The 20,595-nt window shown below is 54.4% G+C and overlaps 1 non-coding gene and 2 pseudogenes across 1 annotated transcript; all 3 read left to right on the top strand.

Annotated features, from left to right (window-relative positions):
* Positions 1–13,125: 13,125 nt before the first annotated feature.
* On the top strand, positions 13,126–13,855 carry LOC146720128 (small subunit ribosomal RNA; annotated as a pseudogene; the record flags this gene model as incomplete).
* An 811-nt stretch (positions 13,856–14,666) lies between these two features.
* LOC146720127 (5.8S ribosomal RNA) lies at positions 14,667–14,822 on the top strand. The gene has a single exon (XR_014926201.1). It is a non-coding gene; the product is annotated as a 5.8S ribosomal RNA (ribosomal RNA).
* A 1,063-nt stretch (positions 14,823–15,885) lies between these two features.
* On the top strand, positions 15,886–18,220 carry LOC146720126 (large subunit ribosomal RNA; annotated as a pseudogene).
* The last annotated feature ends 2,375 nt before the right edge of the window (positions 18,221–20,595 follow it).

The following is a 20,595-nucleotide window of genomic DNA, read 5'->3' as shown; positions in this document are numbered from 1 at the left end:
TGATGTTCCTGCTGGATACCTGCATGCGCCGATACAGAGTGGCGGGCTTGGAATGCCTCTATTGAGAACTTTGATCCCAATTCTGAAACATAACCGACTGCAGCGGTTGTGTCGGAGTACTCTACCCGCAGCATGCGCGGCTGCCGAAACCACGTATGTGGCTAGGCAGCTTGTCTGGTGTGAAAACCAGATGCGAGTGCGGGGTCACAGAGTGACTACGACCGCTGAGCTCAGACAGCAGTGTGCGGCCTGGTTGCGCGAGTCGTGCGATGGGAGTGGACTCAGAGAGGTTGCGGCCTCCAACCTGAGCTCCTACTGGGTATCGGCTGGCGCCGATGCCATCCCAGGTGCCGACTACGTGCACTATCACCACATACGAGCTAACTGCATACCGTCTAGAGCGAGATGCTTCCGAGGTCATGATGGGCGCGATAATCGCTGTCGTGGCGGTTGTCCCGAAACCGAGACGCCGGCTCACTGCGTGCAACGCTGCTTCAGAACGCACGGAGTGAAAATCCTGCGGCATGACGACCTATGCCGTCAAGTTGGTGGCTATTTACAGCAGAAGGGATGGCGCGTCAATGCGGAACAAGCGTATTCGACGTCTGCCGGCCGGAGGCGGCCCGACCTGACCATCGCTAAGGGTGGTGAGGCAGTGGTCGTAGACGCGCAGGTAGTGTCTAGCAAAACCGCGTTGGAGATGTCCCACGAGCGTAAGGTGGAAAAGTACCGGTCATGTAATGATCTGGCAGCCGCTGTTGCGGAGCGCACAGGAGTACCACGAAATAATGTTCGTTTTACCGCCATTACTATTTCGTGGCAAGGTGTCTGGAGCTCGCGAAGCGAGTCTGAGTTGCGGGGGCTGGGTTTAACGTCCGCCCAGCTCCGAACGTTGACGACTCGGGTCTTGTGGGGCTCATGGCTGGAAACGTTTTAACGCAATGACATCGCGTTATAACGAGAGAAGACGGAACGTGGCCTCATCTAGTGGTGCATGATGGATGGCGCGTAGAGTTGGGGGCCTCCGCATCATTCGCGCGAGTTTGAATGATTGCGTGAATGGTCGAGGTGAAATACGAGCTGCCTTTAGCTAGCTCCGACCTTCACGATCCAGGGTGTTGACTGCGAACATCAACAGTAAACAGCTCTGCAATATCGCTGTCGGTGGCGACTTGGCGACTGTGATTTTGTAGCAGTCGTCGCGCACCGTAGGCGAAACAGCCAAATGCCTCGTCATCTAATTAGTGACGCGCCATCGCCACCCTCCCCTGACCCCTTTCCAGGCCCTTCTCGTCGGCCGCCCGCTGGGCCACGACGCCGCCCAACACCCGCTGCCCATGTCCCTGCTCCCCGCAAGCCCCGCAATTCCCATGCCCACACTGTGATCGTGCGTTCACCACGAAGACCGGACTCGGCCTCGATCGCCGACGTGCACACGAAACCATCGTCAACGAGGAGGTTAACGTCGAGAGGGTTAACCGCCAATGGAGCGACGAAGAAAAGCGCATGATGGCGAGGGAGAAGGCGCTTGCCGCGAATCGAGGCGTTAGGTTTATGAATCAACATCTGTTAACCGTCGTCCCGAATCGCTCCCTTGATGCCATCAAGGGGATGCGTAAGAACGGCGGTTACCAGCGCCTCGTCGCGACGGCACTGGAGGATCTGGCAGCCGCATCATCGAGCGAGAGCTCGTTTCTCTCGGCCGGTGGCTCCAGTCCTCCCGTCTCCCCTCGACCTATCGCCATCTCTCCCCACGGGTCGCCTGGCTCGCCTCCGTTTTCTCCATCTTCTCCCGGCTGGGGTGATGCGTACGGCAGTTTTGCCGGGGCTATACGCGCGCTCATCCCGGTTGTGGAGGCCATCCAGGGATGGAAGTCCCATATCCTGATCCAGATCGGATCAGGAATTCTGGATGGCCAGCGGAGGACCTGGGCCCGTGGGTATTGAGTGTGTTCCCTCCGACGCTGGGTGGATCACGGTAGCCACGCCATTCCCGGTCATGATTATGCCCAGTACGTGCATGTTCTCGCCAATACCCTCCCGACGCGTATACGTACGTCTAGGGGGGTGAGGCGGGAGCAGTACGCCACCGGATGTCGTGCAGGCTGTAATTCAACAGAGACAGCCGCGCACGTCATCCAGGGGTGTTTCCGTACCCATGGTGGCCGCGTCCTCAGGCACAACGCAGTGTGCAGAGTCCTAGCGTCAGGACTGAGGAACGTGGGCTGGACCGTACGAGAAGAACCGTCGTACGTCACGACCGAGGGCAAACGCAAGCCTGACTTGCTTTGCCTGCGTGGCCCCAAGGCCGTTGTGGTGGACGCACAGGTCGTCAGCGGAGCGACTCCCTTATCGGACGCCCACGAGCGGAAGGTTCGCTATTACACTGAAATCCCCCGGCAGGGAGCACTCCCCCCTCTTCGGGATGAAAACCGTCCGACTCACCAGCATCGATGCTGGGAAACCTCCGTATTGCAGCACGATGTTGAAGAGGAGAGCTTTGATGGAAGCTGGTACCGCTCTCCATATCCGTACGCCGATGCCGTCTAATCCGGGGGCCGAGTTGAGGGGCAGGTTGATGGCTGCCGCCTCCTCACAGGAGATTGGAGACCAGGTGACACTAAGCTCCGCTTTCGGTGGAAGACGCGGAGCCGGTGCAACAGGAGCGGACTCCTGCGCTACGAACGGGCCCCAGTGCGCGGCCATCTGCCGCACACCGGGAACCACGTCCGCCTCAGTGGCACCATCCAGAATCTCTTTGGCCGCGCGCGACATGCTCGAACGGAAGAGGCGCTGGACGCGCGCATACTCCGCTCGGCGGCGCGCTTTTCTATCCGGATTGACGACACGGTTTCGTACGGGCGGTCGCACACGAGGAAGCGTCGGAGGGAACACACTCAATACCCACGGGCCCAGGTCCTCCGCTGGCCATCCAGAATTCCTGATCCGATCTGGATCAGGATATGGGACTTCCATCCCTGGATGGCCTCCACAACCGGGATGAGCGCGCGTATAGCACCGGCAAAACTGCCGTACGCATCACCCCAGCCGGGAGAAGATGGAGAAAGCGGAGGCGAGCCAGGCGACCCGTGGGGAGAGATGGTGATGGGTCGAGGGGAGACGGGAGGACTGGAGCCACCGGCCGAGAGAAACGAGCTCTCGCCTGATGATGCGGCTGCCAGATCCTCCAGTGCCGTCGCGACGAGGCGCTGGTAACCGCCGTTCTTACGCATCCCCTTGATGGCATCAAGAGTGCGATTCGGGACGACGGTTAACAGATGTTGATTCATAAACCTAACGCCTCGATTCGCGGCAAGCGCCTTCTCCCTCGCCATCATGCGCTTCTCTTCGTCGCTCCATTGGCGGTTAACCCTCTCGACGTTAACCTCCTCGTTGACGATGACCTCGTGTGCACGTCGGCGATGGAGGCCGAGTCCGGTCTTCGTGGTGAACGCACGATCACAGTGTGGGCATGGGAATTGCGTGGCTAGCGGGGAGCAGGGACAGGGGTAGCGGGTGTTGGGCGGCGTCGTGGCCCAGCGGGCGGCCGACGAGAAGGGCCTGGAAAGGGGTCAGAGGAGGGTGGCGATGGCGCTGTCACTAATTAGATGACGAAGGCATTTGGCTGTTTCGCCTACGGTGCGCGACGACTGCTACAAAATCACAGTCGCCAAGTCGCCACCGACAGCGATATTGCAGAGCTGTTTACAGTTGGTGTTCGCAGTCAACACCCTGGATCGTGAAGGTCGGAGCTAGCTAAAGGCAGCTCGTATTTCACCTCGACCATTCACGCAATTATTCAAACTCGCGCGAATGATGCGGAGGCCCCCAACTCTACGCGCCATCCATCATGCATCACTAGATGAGGCCACGTTCCGTCTTCTCTCGTTATAACGCGATGTCATTGCGTTAAAACGTTTCCAGCCATGAGCCCCACAAGACCCGAGTCGTCAACGTTCGGAGCTGGGCGGACGTTAAACCCAGCCCCCGCAACTCAGACTCGCTTCGCGAGCTCCAGACACCTTGCCACGAAATAGTAATGGCGGTAAAACGAACATTATTTCGTGGTACTCCTGTGCGCTCCGCCACAGCGGCTGCCAGATCATTACATGACCGGTACTTTTCCACATTACGCTCGTGGGACATCTCCAACGCGGTTTTGCTAGACACTACCTGCGCGTCTACGACCACTGCCTCACCACCCTTAGCGATGGTCAGGTCGGGCCGCCTCCGGCCGGCAGACGTCGAATACGCTTGTTCCGCATCGACGCGCCATCCCTTCTGCTGTAAATAGCCACCAACTTGACGGCATAGGTCGTCATGCCGCAGGATTTTCACTCCGTGCGTTCTGAAGCAGCGTTGCACGCAGTGAGCCGGCGTCTCGGTTTCGGGACAACCGGCACGACAGCGATTATCGCGCACATCACGACTTCGGAAGCATCTCGCTCTAGACGGTATGCAGTTCAGCTCGTATGTGGTGATAGTGCACGTAGTCGGCACCTGGGATGGCATCGGCGCCAGCCGATACCCAGTAGGAGCTCAGGTTGGAGGCCGCAACCTCTCTGAGTCCACTCCCATCGCACGACTCGCGCAACCAGGCCGCACACTGCTGTCTGAGCTCAGCGGTCGTAGTCACTCTGTGACCCCGCACTCGCATCTGGTTTTCACACCAGACAAGCTGCCTAGCCACATACGTGGTTTCGGCAGCCGCGCATGCTGCGGGTAGAGTACTTCGACACAACCGCTTGCAGTCGGTTATGTTTCAGAATTGGGATCAAAGTTCTCAATAGAGGCATTCCAAGCCCGCCACTCTGTATTGGCGCATGCAGGTATCCAGCAGGAACATCATGAGGGAAAACGCAGCCATCGTCGCACCGCGGTGCGTACGATGATATTCTTACCCTTGAGGGTTTTAGGCCGAGACCGTACCCACTGTCCATCGGTGATAATACCGTGGAAGGAGACAGTCACGCAACAACCTCAGCCGCTGTTGCGGCTTAAGAGGTGCCCTCGTGAGTTGCTCGATGGCCTGAGCTAAGGGTGGATCGCTTGCGAGTTCCCTAGCACCTGTGTATTCGCAGCCCAGATACGTCCAGACATCGACCAGGGATCTTTGCGGTATCATCGCTCCCCCCCACGGTGAAATAAGGTGTGGTGTCCACCTTCACCTTCTTGTCTCTGCCGGACGCCACCATGGACAGCACTCCGGTCTTTCTCGCGTTGATCTCGAGCCTATTTCGCATAAAGGCGTCATGAAGCCGTGTCAAGTTCTCCTGCAGACCATCTCTGGTAGAGACCAGGAGCACAATGTCGTCTGCGTAGCCCAGCGCATTGATAAGCCGGTTACCCAATCGATAGCCAACGTCCTCCGAGAGAATTCCTAGTGCTCTATTTACGACCAGATTGAACAGCAGGGGCGACAACGGATCACCCTGTCTCACGCCACGGCCAATCATGATGGCCGACACTTCCTCAGCGCTGACCCCCTGCAACTCGGTCAGCGCATTCGAATAGACAACCCTTACGTACTCTCTAAACTCCCGAGGGAGCCCCAGCTCATCGAGAGTCGTATGAATAGCAGCGTGCGCAACCGTATCGAAAGCTTTCGACAGATCAACGCACGCCACATGCAGAGAACGACAACGCCTCCGGGCGTCCCAAAGCACGGATGAAAGGACTGTGACGTTCTCACATACCCCGTCCACCGGCCGGAACCCCCTTTGGCGCTTGTCGAAGATGTCGAGGGCTGCCAATCTCTTTGCCAATATCTTGTGGAAGTGTCTTGTTATAACGGATCTTATGCTGAGAGGACGGTACTCCGTCGGACCTGGCCGATCGGACATACCCCCCTTCTCAAGGAGTTGTGGCCACCATTCTGGTTGTGGCGATTGACGAGGGGATCGTCTCTGCCAGGAGCAGCAGATTGAACAGAAGCGCAAGAAGAATTGCAGGAACAGCGTTCCACATCCTCGGCGTAATCTGGTCCATCCGGGCGCAGTGCCAGTCCTTACGGAAATCCTGTTTACCTCTGCAGGTGTTATAGAATCCCAGAGCAAGGTCTTATCCGCCACAGGAACTGGATCCGTGGCAGCGCCATCGCCGAGACCTTCGAGGTGAATCCCTCTCAAACTTGACGTACGGCCCCGGCCAGCACTCGCAGCCTGTGCCGCTTCCCCAAACGACTCACGCAAGTCCGTCATGTCTCCATCCGCACCGCTGGAGGCCTCCATAATGGGGCGCCAGCAGTTAAAGAATTCGACAGCAGACGGCCTCTCGCGCACCGAGTCGCCCTCGAGGATACGCGACAAACAGGACTTATTGTTCTTCTTGTAGAGGGATTGCACAATTGCATACTCCCTCTTTCTCCTCTGCTCCCTGCTCTCTCGCTTGACTAGAGGACAGTGCTTCTTTGCCGAAACGCGTTGCGGAGGGCGCACTTGTAGCGGCCGAGGGAAGATCATGCCCAGCCATCTCTTGATAGCCAAGACGTCGACACTCCCCGCCGTCAGAGCATCTCTTGCCGTGCCAGCAAGAGTATCAGCCTCGTAGCTACGGAACGCCGCACTCTGCTCTACGAGTGATTGTATCTTGTCCCGCAGCCTCTGAGAACTTTGTTCAGGGGAAGGCTGATGTGTGCTTTGATCGTCAGTACTAGCCTCAGTGGCCGCAGGAATGGTGTCGGCTCGTGTCATCACCGCACCATCCCTATCGCCCTCATCGATCACAATCGCGCGACGCGATTGGATCTCTTGGCAGAAGTCTCTAACCATCACTCGGTAAGGCTCCTGTTGCCGTTTACCCTTGATGGCTTCGAGACTCCTATTGGGGAACCTTGTCTCCAGATACTGGTTAATGAAAAGCTCCCCGGCTAAGTGCCTTCAGCCTCAGCGCGTGCCATGAGTCTAGTTTCCTCCACTGACCATCTGGCCTTTACGAGGTCAACATTGATAGCACTGTTGGCTTAAAGTGGGTGAGCACGTACTTTGTGGACACCAAGACCACGCATGTTCCGGAACCTCGTCGAACACTGCTCACAGCTGACCATTTCCTCCTCTAGGCTGTCCACTTCAGCCTGGCTGGTCCTTATAGTGGTTTGCGACGGACCAGCTGCGACCCCGTCAGGGTCCTCCGCACCTTCTCGCGCGCTCACTCAAGCGAGCACTCGCACGCAGACCCCGGGCCATCCGAGAACCCGGGACATCAGTATCATTCTTAGCTTTATTCATAATTTACTGCGTGTAGGGGGGCAAACGGATTGACAACCGAGAGCCCCCCAAAAAACCCCGATCTTTCTTGGCCCCACAACTCACCATGACCGTAGGCGCATGGGCCGAAGCCGTTAGGGGCGCACTTCGCTGTACACTCGCTTAGTCGACACCTACCGAGTCTAAACTTTCAAAGTAGGCCGTTTCCGGGAGCACCACAAGGAGGTGGAGGTACAACTTGGACGTAAGAGGCTGAAGGTTCTTACTAGAGGACTTCGTTGGCGCATAACGAACCAACCACGACTCTCTCTAAGTACCATCGCAGCGTGTTGCTTTGAGGACCGAGAGAGTCATAGTTACTCCCACACAATCCTTTTTGTATTCTTCTATTTCGATTGGATCCGGATCGTCACAGTTTTATGAAATCTTCTTTGAGATCTTCGAACTTATATTCCCTGTCTACGTCATAAATTATAAGAGTAGGATTTATTTTCCTTGGCTCCTCTACTTTCAATGTCTTTGTTGTTAGGTTTATTCTTTTCACAAAGTCCCCGTCTCTTTCATCCACCTCCACCACTACTCCTTTTCCTCTCATTTGCCTTATTGCCTTTATCCTCAGCCTTTTATTTGTACTTGTCAGTTCCTTTATAACCTCCTTCTTTATTTCACTATTCGTTCTCGCATCTTCGTCTTCTTTTATAGGTTTAATTAGTACTACTTTGTGCGTAGTATCTACCCTCCTTTCTTTTTCTTTTACAGCACCTGTAGCAGTCCTTAGAGTTCCTGCCGTAACATTGGCATAGGAGAGTCCTTTAGGCCTCAAGTCAGCAACAGCTTGGTAAGCAGCTTTCCATTTTTTTTTTCTAAAACTACATTATGTAGTCTATTTTCTAGTACTGCCCATTTGGACAATATGTATTTTATTGCAGATTTTGTTATTTTGTTGTTATCATTAAACATGAATGTCTCGAGCTGTTCCTTTGTCTCCATCATCTCCTCTACTTCATTTACTCCTGTGCTCTGTTCTAATCTTTCATATCCATCCTTCTCATTTTCAGAATCACTCAGCCTTGTGTTCCCTTCATGCGTCTCTTCAGTGTCTTTTTGGGTACTACCCGAAGGAGGTGGTGATCTACTTACAGATCCCCTTCGCGCAAACAGCAATTCTCTTTTTCTCTCTTTTTCGGCGTTCAGAGTTTCGGTTACTTTCAAGCCCAATCAGCTCGTTCCAGCAGGCCAGGAACTACCAGTAGCGCCTCCGAGTTTGTAGGACTCTTCGGCAACCCACCGGTTGGGGCGAGCGCCTGTCCAACGCTCTACCAGCTGTGCAGGACTGGTGCCCGAGCAGATACGCTGCTCACCCGTCGAGGCCCGAGAGCCCCTAACCAGCATGCGGCTTCAACCACTACCCCCACGAGTCCGACCTCAATTGCCGGGACGAGGGACGAATCCCCCTGGGCAACCCGACTCCCGTGGTACCAGTCAAGATCACTGGTTGGATCTTCGTGGCCGAGACCACTCCCAGCTTTCGGAGGCCTACACCTCCCAGGCAGTGGTCGGCCTATGTTCCTCGGGAACATCGGCTTCTCTTATCCTCCTTTCAGCATCGCCCTCCTTCTCTGAAATACAATCTTCGCATACACACCAACACTTTCATACCTTTTCTTACATTCCAACATGCGACTCACATCCACACTGCCATTCTCTCGCACAATCACACCCCACTCACTCAGGTTCCTCACATCACCATACATTGGACACTCAACCAACACATGTTTTTAATTCTCTCTCTCCGCTCCGCATGCACAGCTCTCACTCTCAGACAGACCACGCTTATACAGGAATTCATTCAAACTTCCATGCCCTTGTCAGGATATAGCCCAGGCTCAAGCTAGGCTCGAACTTTCGGCACTCACCCGCGAACCTTACATTCTGTATAAATTCATACGTCACTCTTCCTTTCTCGCACTTATTCCATCTATTCTGCCACATCTCATACAGCCTTTCACTCACCAATTCCATACATCCTTCCACACCTCTCTCACGCAAGTCACTATCATTCACTACATTATACTCACTCATACTAATTCCCTTTCTCACCTTATACAACACTCCTCTTCTCACGCACTCCAGGTCCCACGGCAAGCCACCCATAAGGACTTGCATGGCCGCCGTGGAGACCGTTCTACATACATTCAGACACGCACTCAAAACCACTCGCTGGAACCTATTTATGAGCTCCCTCGCATATTCAAATCTCATCACTCCATACCATACACTCGCTCCATACATCACACACGACATGAACAGACCTTTGTACAACACAGTCACAGCTTTCTTTCGCAAACCCCACTCACTTCTCAACACGCGTCTTAATTTTCCCACCACATTCATACATTTCTTTCTCAGACACTCCAGATGCAACCTGTAGTTCATCCTTTTACTCACACAAACACCCAGATATTTCACGCTCCTCGCATACCTCACGCATCTATCATTCACTCGTACATTGGGAGGCCTCGTCCCAGCCATACTACCTTTCATCAACATCATCACAGTCTTGTTCTTAGACACACTCACACCTACTTTCACTCCCCAGTCGTACACCATTCTCATCCACTTAGTACCCTTTCTCTCCAACTCCGCTCGGCTCTGTCCTTCCACGACCAACAACAAGTCATCCGCGTACGCAACCACTTTACATTCACTCTCACGCTGCCGCCACAACAGTTCATCCATCATTAGGTTCCATATAAATGGATCACAGATGGAGCCCTGCGGGCAGCCACGCTTTACGTCTTTCCACACTGTGTCACACGCACCCATCATGCATACAGGCCTATCGCTAAAATAGATCTTCCATAATTCAATTTCTTCACATTCAACCTCACGCAATTTCTCGATCACACATTCCTACTCTAGGTTATCAAACGCTCCTTTGAAGTCCACGAACACTCCTAACACATACTTTCTCTCCGACCCATTCTCCCAGTCATGCACTCGATTCCATGCATCCTCGGTCGACCGATTCCTTACGAATCCGTACTGGGCGTCACACATTCTTCCACCCATCGTTCGCTCGAGTCTGCCAACCATCATTCGCTCCAACACTTTCCCCAGCACGGACAGCAGTCAAATGGGCCTATAAGACCCAGGGTCCGACCTAGGTTTATCGGGAGACTTCAATAACACTACCACCCGCGCAGTCTTCCACGCCGGGGGGAAACACGCTGTATTCAGACATACATCATACATTCTTTTCATCCATACCGGGACAGCACGCCAAATCGCTCGCAACATCTCAGCACTCACACCATCCATACCAGGTGCCTTACCCACTTTCATCGATCTCACTGCCACATCCACTTCGCTCCATTCAAACTGCTTTTCTTCCTCCCTCACGTCTCCCCTGGCGTCTATCACCACGTTCGTCCTTGCTGCCGGGAAGAATCTCTTCATTAGCTCATCCGCGCTTTCTTTCCATGTACTCGTCACTCTATCACCCACTTTTATGCCACTTAATCTTACCCTATCACGCTTTCCCATGCACACCTTATATACATCGCTCATGGATCCCTCTTCCCAGTCACGCACACAAATCGCTTCCAATTTTCCTCTTTCACTCTTCGCATTTCCTCCTTATACTCCCGCAAAACATACTTATATTCATTCATTCTTTCTTCCACTCTGCTTCCATTCCTCTTTCTCGCACGCTGGTAGGCACGTCTGCTCCTTCCTACAGCCTTCTTCAGTTTCTCAAGCTCATCCGTCCACCACACAAGCTTCCTAGCATACACAGGTTTACACCTCTTCATCCATCGATCATTCGCACTATGGATCCATTTCATCATTCGATCTACACAGCTCTGCGCATCCGCTTCGTCTATGGCGCTCGCTGCATCCTCTAACGCACTCTCTCGCATATCACACATATATCCTTCCCAGTCTACGTCCTTGCACACCCATCTACGCATGCCCTCATTCGTACCTACATTCTCTCTGTGTACCATCCGTATTAACAATACGTTATGGTCACTCACTCCCCAGTCGGCTTTACTTCCCACTCATACCGGCACCCTCCATTCACGCCGTTCACGAAAGTGACATCGATGTCACTCTCCCCATTCGGCCCGCTGAACGAGTATAACTCGCTTGGCTCATTCAACAACATTCATCCCGCTCGCAATCATCCATTCCTCAATCACTCTACCACGCGCTTCACTCTCTCTGCTGCCTCCACCCTTGCTATACCACAAGGGAGAGACGGCATTCGCATCCATACCTATCAGCAGACGCTTTCTCCCGGCCGTCTCACATACTCTGTCCATGTACGCCAAGTACGGCTCGATACACTTACCATACTGGCAATACATGGACACCACATACATTTCGCCAAAGTCCCCCTTCAACCACACACTCACTCCAAGCTTATTCGTACACTCTCTCACGCACATCACGTCTAACCTAGAGTCATTTACCACCACTGCTGCTTTCACCGTCCCACTTTCGCACACAATCACATCCATACCTATGGGCAAGCCCACCACACGTCCATGCCTTTCATACGGTCCTTGCAGCAGTGCTACACTCACTCGACGTTCGCGCATCATCTCACCCAGATCACACATAACCGCATACGCTCTCTGGCAGTTATACTGCACCACATTCACGCACCATTCATTCGTCATTTATTCTCGCTTTCTCTCTTTCTAACGCTCTCACGTATTCCGGACACACTTCGGACAGAACCGAGTGATCACATTTGCTCCCTTTCAGCTTACAGTTTCTACACACACTTTCCTTTTTACAATCTCTCATCATGTGTCCTACACATCCAGCATTTTTGGCACAGTCTTTCCTTTTCGGTGCATTGCCGCATCATGTGCCCAAATGCGAAGCACTTGTGGCACCTCAGCACACTGAAAAACTCTTTCACCCTAAAGGCCTTCCAATGCACAAACACTCGTCCGTCACTACAGAGCACATTTCTTATTGCACTCGTAACTTCTAATATCACATTTCCGCAGGTTGCATCTTTCTTCGCATTCCTACTCACAACACGCACACGTTCCATAAATACTCTCTCATCCACTCGCCCTTTCAAGCTCCTCTCATACATTTCTCTCATTAACACTTCACTCGCCATATCATTCGGCACATCGTACAAGATGATCTTTGGACCTATTTTGCGAGGCAGCTCAACCTTTAGGCCAGCATTCTTAAACTGACCACACTCTCTTATTCTTTTCAACTCACTTCTCGCTCATCGTCTCAAATCGCTACTACCTCCATTCCTCACTTTCCTCACCGCTTTCACACGCACATTCAGTGACTTGCTCACATGCTTCATCATTCTCTCCTTTACTTCCTCACTTGTCACACTCGCACTTGCATCATCCGCTCTCACTATTACCGTATAACTCTTCTCTTTCGTTTTCACTCGTTTTCACATTCACTTCCTGTACCTTTTCAATCACGCTCTTTTCAACATTTTTCGCACTCACGCTCGCATAGCTCATTCCACTTCCGCCGTAGGCTTAATCCCGACTCGCTCGACGCATACACTCATCCAGTTTTCCCTGTATTCTCTCATTTTTGCAGAACATTTTCATCATCTGTTCCTCATATTCTCCCACAATGTCCAGTATTTTCTCACTCGCACTCTTTGAAATTTTGTTTGTCTCCGTAAACAGGAATTTACGGAGTCTCGCACCAATTACTCTCATACACGCTATCTCACTCACTTCCGCAACGCTCTTATTCTCTCCCTCATTCATTAATCAAGAACGAAAGTTAGATGTTCGAAGGCGATCAGATACCGCCCTAGTTCTAACCATAAACGATGCCAGCTAGCGATCCGCCGAAGTTCCTCCGATGACTCGGCGGGCAGCTTCCGGGAAACCAAAGCTTTTGGGTTCCGGGGGAAGTATGGTTGCAAAGCTGAAACTTAAAGGAATTGACGGAAGGGCACCACCAGGAGTGGAGCCTGCGGCTTAATTTGACTCAACACGGGAAACCTCACCAGGCCCAGACACCGGAAGGATTGACAGATTGATAGCTCTTTCTTGATTCGGTGGGTGGTGGTGCATGGCCGTTCTTAGTTGGTGGAAGCGATTTGTCTGGTTAATTCCGATAACGAACGAGACTCTAGCCTGCTAAATAGGCGTACCTTATGGTATCGCGAAGGCCCCCGGCTTCGGCTGGCGGGTTTTTACTACCAACGTACAAACAAATCTTCTTAGAGGGACAGGCGGCTTCTAGCCGCACGAGATTGAGCAATAACAGGTCTGTGATGCCCTTAGATGTTCTGGGCCGCACGCGCGCTACACTGAAGGAATCAGCGTGTGTTCCCTGGCCGAAAGGCCCGGGTAACCCGCTGAACCTCCTTCGTGCTAGGGATTGGGGCTTGCAATTGTTCCCCATGAACGAGGAATTCCCAGTAAGCGCGAGTCATAAGCTCGCGTTGATTACGTCCCTGCCCTTTGTACACACCGCCCGTCGCTACTACCGATTGAATGATTTAGTGAGGTCTTCGGACTGGTGCGCGGCAATGTCTCGGCATTGCCGATGTTGCCGGGAAGATGACCAAACTTGATCATTTAGAGGAAGTAAAAGTCGTAACAAGGTTTCCGTAGGTGAACCTGCGGAAGGATCATTAACGTTCCGGAGGTCCTGCTCTGCGTCGAGAGTCCTCTCTTTTGGGAGAGACGCGCGCTCGCAGCAGTCGGCGACTGAATGGACGCGCTGAAAAGGCGCTCTCAGAGAAAAAGAAAATAACGGATTTGACGGAATTTGTTGTTGTGTTTTGATATAACGACGGACGCCGTCGCGCCTCTCTGACCGAAAGTAGTCGGCAAGCAGAGCAGCGCGCCCGGCGGTGTTCGACGACGATTCGGAGCGAGACGCTTCGCGATCACGCTCGTGTGTGTGCCATTCTCCGGCCACACACACACACACAGAGCGTCGATTCGGCGTTGAGCGCGAACCGGTGGTAACCTATGCCCGCGCACGCGTGTGTGCAGCACCCACGACGTTCGTCGACGCGCGCCCTCCCCGTTGTCGCGGGGCAGCGGTCAGCGTGCCGAGAACACACGGTGTGCGACCGCGAGTGCCGAGCGAGAGGACCCCCATATATTATTATAATATATATATAACACAGAGAAGGGATCGATGATATTTCGACCAATCTGTCAACTGTGTCGGTCCGACGGTTTCTTCAAAGAGCTTCCGCCCCGGCTCTCACGTTGCGGGAGAGACGCTCCGAACGAGAAACACACAACTCTATCTTTGTGCCGTAGCCTTCCCTGGCGGGAGGCGGCGGTCCGCGCGCGTCCGAGGACGCGCGCGGACAGGCTGATCGAAGAGCCACCACGATTATTCTCTCTCTCTCGTCCGAGAGAAGAGACCACGATGGTTGAACGAGAAGCGCGTTTCTTCGCGAACGCAAAAATTTCGAACGATTACCCTGAACGGTGGATCACTTGGCTCGTGGGTCGATGAAGAACGCAGCTAATTGCGCGTCAACTTGTGAACTGCAGGACACATGAACATCGACATTTCGAACGCACATTGCGGTCCACGGATACAATTACCCGGACCACGCCTGGCTGAGGGTCGTTTTAGTACCCCTAAACTGCTTGCGTCCGAAAAGCGCGCACGGCCACGACGCGGGCGACCAGAGAATGGCAGCGCGCGTCGCCTGTGCCCTGTGCAACGCTTACAATGGGCGTACGAGCAATCGTTGGACGTTCGCCCGAGGTGTCTGTGCCGCGCCGACCGGCCGCGGTGCAAATCCTGGCGTCGTCTGAAATGACACACCGAAATAATAATAATAATGAGGAGGAGAAGCGCACAAGCGTGTAAAACGTTGGCGAACGCGCGCCCAGAGAATGCTGCGCGAATTAAGAGGGGGAGCGTGTTTGTGTATCCAAGTCGTGTGTGTACGCGAGAAGCCGAGGAGAAATGGGATGAGAGTAAGAGCGCGCGCGAAGGGAGCAACAAACGGCCAAAAAAAGGGTCAGGACGGTAAATGGCACCGCTTTCCCTAGAGCGGCGCGTGCGTCGTTGTCTCCCGAAAAGTAGGTAGCGCTTGTCTCACCGTCTCTCCTCTCCGTACATCACACAGACTGACCGGACTGCTCTCGCACTCTGTGCCGCGTCTCTCGGTGCGATAGCGCTTCGCGCGTCTTATGCCGAGGCGCCCTTGCCCGCACACATAACGGTATTACGGAGAAATATACGGCGCGTCGTCGTCCGGCGGAGAGAGCATTCGTAATCCTTTACCTCATTTGCGGAGAAGGGTTTTGAATCGCGAGCCGACCGCGTGTCCGAGTCCACGAAATTTTCGTAAAGCGAAAAAAGGGGACCGGCGCGCCGCGTCGTGTACTCGTCGAATCGATTCCGCCCGAATTTCGTATATAAAAGAGAAGGGGGAGCCGAGAATCTCGAACCCCGCGATATATCGTCTCCATTACCACCAACGAGTGTGTGTGCGGTTAGCGCCCCGGCGATTTGCCTTCTCGCGTATTTCGTGTGCTGCCGCTGCTGCTCTCTCGTTCGACGCTCTCTCTCTCTCCCTCTTATAATATATATTATAGAGGAGAGACGACGATGAGCGACGCGGAGGAGGCAAACGGCTACGAAAACTCACTATGCGACGACCTCAGAGCAGGCGAGATTACCCGCTGAATTTAAGCATATTATTAAGCGGAGGAAAAGAAACTAACCAGGATTTCCTTAGTAGCGGCGAGCGAACAGGAAAGAGCCCAGCACCGAATCCCGCGGTTCCGCCGCAGGGAAATGTGGTGTTTGGGAGGATCCGCTTATCCCGAGGTGCCGCGTCGCGTCCAAGTCCATCTTGAATGGGGCCACTTACCCGTAGAGGGTGCCAGGCCCGTAGCGACCGGTGCGCGCCTCGGGAGGATCTCTCCTTAGAGTCGGGTTGCTTGAGAGTGCAGCTCTAAGTGGGTGGTAAACTCCATCTAAGGCTAAATACGACCACGAGACCGATAGCGAACAAGTACCGTGAGGGAAAGTTGAAAAGAACTTTGAAGAGAGAGTTCAAGAGTACGTGAAACCGTTCAGGGGTAAACCTAAGAAACCCAAAAGATCGAACGGGGAGATTCATCGTCAGCGGCGCTGGCTTCGCGTCGGTCGGCGATGTCCCGCGGAGTCCTTGCGGCTCGCGCGCGGGCACGCTACCGTGCGCCGATGTCCGGCGCTCGTCGTCGTGCACTTCTCCCCAAGTAGAACGTCGCGACCCGCTGGGTGTCGGTCTACGGCCCGGGTGCGGTGTCTGTCGCGTCGCCGGTAAAACGGCACGCGACAAACCCTCGGTCGCCCGGCCGGCTGCTCGGCGGTACGCGCAAGGTATCAGGCCGCACTATTCACGGTGCGTCGAGACCGTCGCAAGCGCGCGCCACGGTACTCGGAGGTTACGGACTTCGCGCCGTCCCCGGTCCTGGCCCGCTGTTGGTTACAGTACGGTACACCTTCGACAGGCCTGCGAACGTCTCCCGCGGTCTCGCGGGAGACCGATACCGGTCGGCGACGCTACTGCTTTGGGTACTCTTAGGACCCGTCTTGAAACACGGACCAAGGAGTCTAACATGTACGCGAGTCATTGGGACTTGTCGCGAGACCTAAAGGCGTAATGAAAGTGAAGGTCGGCCCTGGCCGTCGACCTAGGGAGGATGGGCCGCGTCGCGATGCGGCCTCGCACTCCCGGGGCGTCTCGTTCTCATCGCGAGAAGAGGCGCACCCAGAGCGTACACGTTGGGACCCAAAAGATGGTGAACTATGCCTGGTCAGGACGAAGTCAGGGGAAACCCTGATGGAGGTCCGTAGCGATTCTGACGTGCAAATCGATCGTCGGAACTGGGTATAGGGGCGAAAGACTAATCGAACCATCTAGTAGCTGGTTCCCTCCGAAGTTTCCCTCAGGATAGCTGGCACTCGGCCGTTCCGCACGGAACGCGCGCGAGTCTCATCTGGTAAAGCGAATGATTAGAGGCCTTGGGGCCGAAACGACCTCAACCTATTCTCAAACTTTAAATGGGTGCAGATCTCTGGCTTTCTTGAATTATGAAGCCACGAGCATCTTCGGATCAGAGTGCCAAGTGGGCCATTTTTGGTAAGCAGAACTGGCGCTGTGGGATGAACCAAACGCAGAGTTAAGGCGCCCAACTCGACGCTCATGGGACACCATGAAAGGCGTTGGTTGCTTAAGACAGCAGGACGGTGGCCATGGAAGTCGGAATCCGCTAAGGAGTGTGTAACAACTCACCTGCCGAAGCAACTAGCCCTGAAAATGGATGGCGCTGAAGCGTCGAGCCTATACTCTGCCGTCAGCGGCAAGTGGGGCGGCAACCGGGAGCGGGCGTTAGTCTTCTCTCGCGTCGTCACGAAGCCCTGACGAGTAGGAGGGTCGCGACCGGTGAGCGCAGAAGGGTCTGGGCGCGAGCCTGCCTGGAGCCGCCGTCGGTGCAGATCTTGGTGGTAGTAGCAAATACTCCAGCGAGGCCCTGGAGGACTGACGTGGAGAAGGGTTTCGTGTGAACAGCCGTTGCACACGAGTCAGTCGATCCTAAGCCCTAGGAGAAATCCTATGTCAATGACGGCGTACAATATACTCGAGTGTCGAGAAATAATAATAAATATTATACGAAAGACACACGCCCGTCGGGCGAAAGGGAATCCGGTTCCTATTCCGGTACCCGGCAGCGGAACCGCATACAATTCGGGCCCTCGTAAGAGTGTTCGTCGGGGTAACCCAAAATGACCTGGAGACGCCGTCGGGAGATCCGGGAAGAGTTTTCTTTTCTGTATAAGCGTTCGAGTTCCCTGGAAACCTCTAGCAGGGAGATAGGGTTTGGAACGCGAAGAGCACCGCAGTTGCGGCAGGTGTCCGGATCTTTCCCTCGGACCTTGAAAATCCAGGAGAGGGCCACGTGGAGGTGTCGCGCCGGTTCGTACCCATATCCGCAGCAGGTCTCCAAGGTAAAGAGCCTCTAGTCGATAGAATAATGTAGGTAAGGGAAGTCGGCAAATTGGATCCGTAACTTCGGAATAAGGATTGGCTCTGAGGAGCGGGGCGTGTCGGGCTTGGATCGGGAAGCGGGTCTGGCTGACGTGCCGGGCCTGGGCGAGGTGAACGGTCGGCGTTCTCGCGCCGGTCCCGGGATCCGAGCTCGGTCCCGTGCCTTGGCCTCCCGCGGATCTTCCTTGCTGCGAGGCTTCCGTGGCGGCGCGAGCCGTCGTGGTCGTCCTCTTCGGCCGCCATTCAACGCTCAGCTCAGAACTGGCACGGACTAGGGGAATCCGACTGTCTAATTAAAACAAAGCATTGCGATGGCCCTCGCGGGTGTTGACGCAATGTCATTTCTGCCCAGTGCTCTGAATGTCAACGTGAAGAAATTCAATCAAGCGCGGGTAAACGGCGGGAGTAACTATGACTCTCTTAACGTTCTCTGGGACGTTCTCACATACCCCGTCCACCGGCCGGAACCCCTTCTGGCGCCTGTCGAAGATGTCGAGGGCTGCCAATCTCTTTGCCAATATCTTGTGGAAGTGTCTTATTATAACGGATCCTATGCTGAGAGGTCGGTACTCCGTCGGACCTGGCCGATCGGACATACCCCCCTTCTCAAGGAATACCGTTCTGGTTGTGGCGATTGATGAGGGGATCGTCTCTGCCAGGAGCAGCAGATTGAACAGAAGCGCACGAAGAATCGCAGGAACAGCGTTCCACATCCTCAGCGTAATCTGGTCCAATCCGGGCGCAGTGCCAGTCCTTACGGAAATCCTGTTCACCTCTGCAGATGTTATAGGATCCCAGAGCAAGGTCTTATCCGCCACAGGAACTGGATCCGTGGCAGCGCCATCGCCGAGACCTTCGAGGTGAATCCCTCTCGGGCCCGACGTACGGTTCCGGCCAGCACTCGCAGCCTGTGCCGCTTCCCCAAACGACTCACGCAAGTCCGTCATGTCTCCATCCGCACCGCTGGAGGCCTCCATAATGGGGCGCCAGCAGTTAAGGAATTCGACAGCAGACGGCCTCTCGCGCACCGAGTCGCCCTCGAGGATACGCGACAAACAGGACTTCTTGTTCTTTCTTTAGAGGGATTGCACAATTGCGTACTCCCTCTTTCTCTTCTGCTCCTTGCTCTCTCGTTTAACTGGAGGACAGTGCTTCTTTGCCGAAACGCGTTGCGGAGGGCGCACTTGTAGCGGCCGAGGGAAGATCATGCCCAGCCATCTTTCGATAGCCAAGACGTCGACCCTCCCCGCCGTCAGAGCATCTCTTGCCGTGCCAGCAAGAGTATCAGCCTCGTAGCTACGGAACGCCGCACTCTGCTCTACGAGTGATTGTATCTTGTCCCGCAGTTTCTGAGAACTTTGTTCAGGGGGAGGCTGATGTGCGCTTTGATCGTCAGTACTAGCCTCAATGGCCGTAAGAATGGTGTCGGCTCGTGTCATTACCGCACCATCCCTATCGCCCTCATCGATCACAATTGCGCGACGCGATTAGATCTCTTGGCAGAAGTCTCTAACCATCACTCGGTAAGGCTCCTGTCGCCGTTTACCCTTGATGGCTTCGAGACTCCTATTGGGGAACCTTGTCTCCAGATACTGGTTAATGAAAGGTTCCCCGGCTAAGATGCCTTCAGCCTCAGCGCGTGCCATGAATATAGTTTTTTCCACTGACCATCTGGCCTTTACGCGGTCAACATTGATAGCATTGTTGGCTTGTAGTGGTTGTGCACGTACTTTGTGGACACCAAGACCACGCATGTTTTGGAATCTCGCCGAACAATGCTCACAGCTGACCATCTCCTCCTCTAGGCTGTCCACTTCAGCCTGGCTGGTTCTTATAGTGATTCGCGACGGACCAGCTGCGACCCCGTCACGGTCCTCCGCACCTCTCGCGCGCTCACTCAAGCGAGCACTCGCACGCAGACCCCGGGCCATCCGAGAACCCGGGACATCAGAATCATTCTTAGCTTTATTCATAATTTACTGCGTGTAGGGGGGCAAACGGATTGACAACCGAGAGCCCCCCAAAAAACCCCGGTCTTTCTTGGCCCCACAACTCACCATGACCGTAGGCGCATGGGCCGAAGCCCTTAGGGGCGCACTTCGCTGTACACTCGCTTAGTCGACACCTACCGAGTCTAAACTTCCAAAGTAGGCCGTTTCCGGGAGCACCACAAGAAGGTGGAGGTACAACTTGGACGTGAGAGGCTGAAGGTCCTTACTAGAGGACTTCGTTGGCGCATCACGAACCAACCACGACTCTCTCTAAGTACCATCGCGGCGTGTTGCTTTGAGGACCGAGAGAGTCATAGTTACTCCCGTCACAGTCCTTTCATCCGTGCTTTGGGACGCCCGG

Source organism: Nylanderia fulva, unplaced genomic scaffold, assembly GCF_048542155.1.
Source record: "Nylanderia fulva isolate GAGA-0341 unplaced genomic scaffold, ASM4854215v1 Scaffold770, whole genome shotgun sequence".
NCBI classification, from domain to species: Eukaryota; Metazoa; Arthropoda; class Insecta; order Hymenoptera; family Formicidae; genus Nylanderia; species Nylanderia fulva.
The sequence above is the reverse complement of the archived record's forward strand: the minus strand, read 5'-3'. Positions and strand labels throughout refer to the sequence as shown.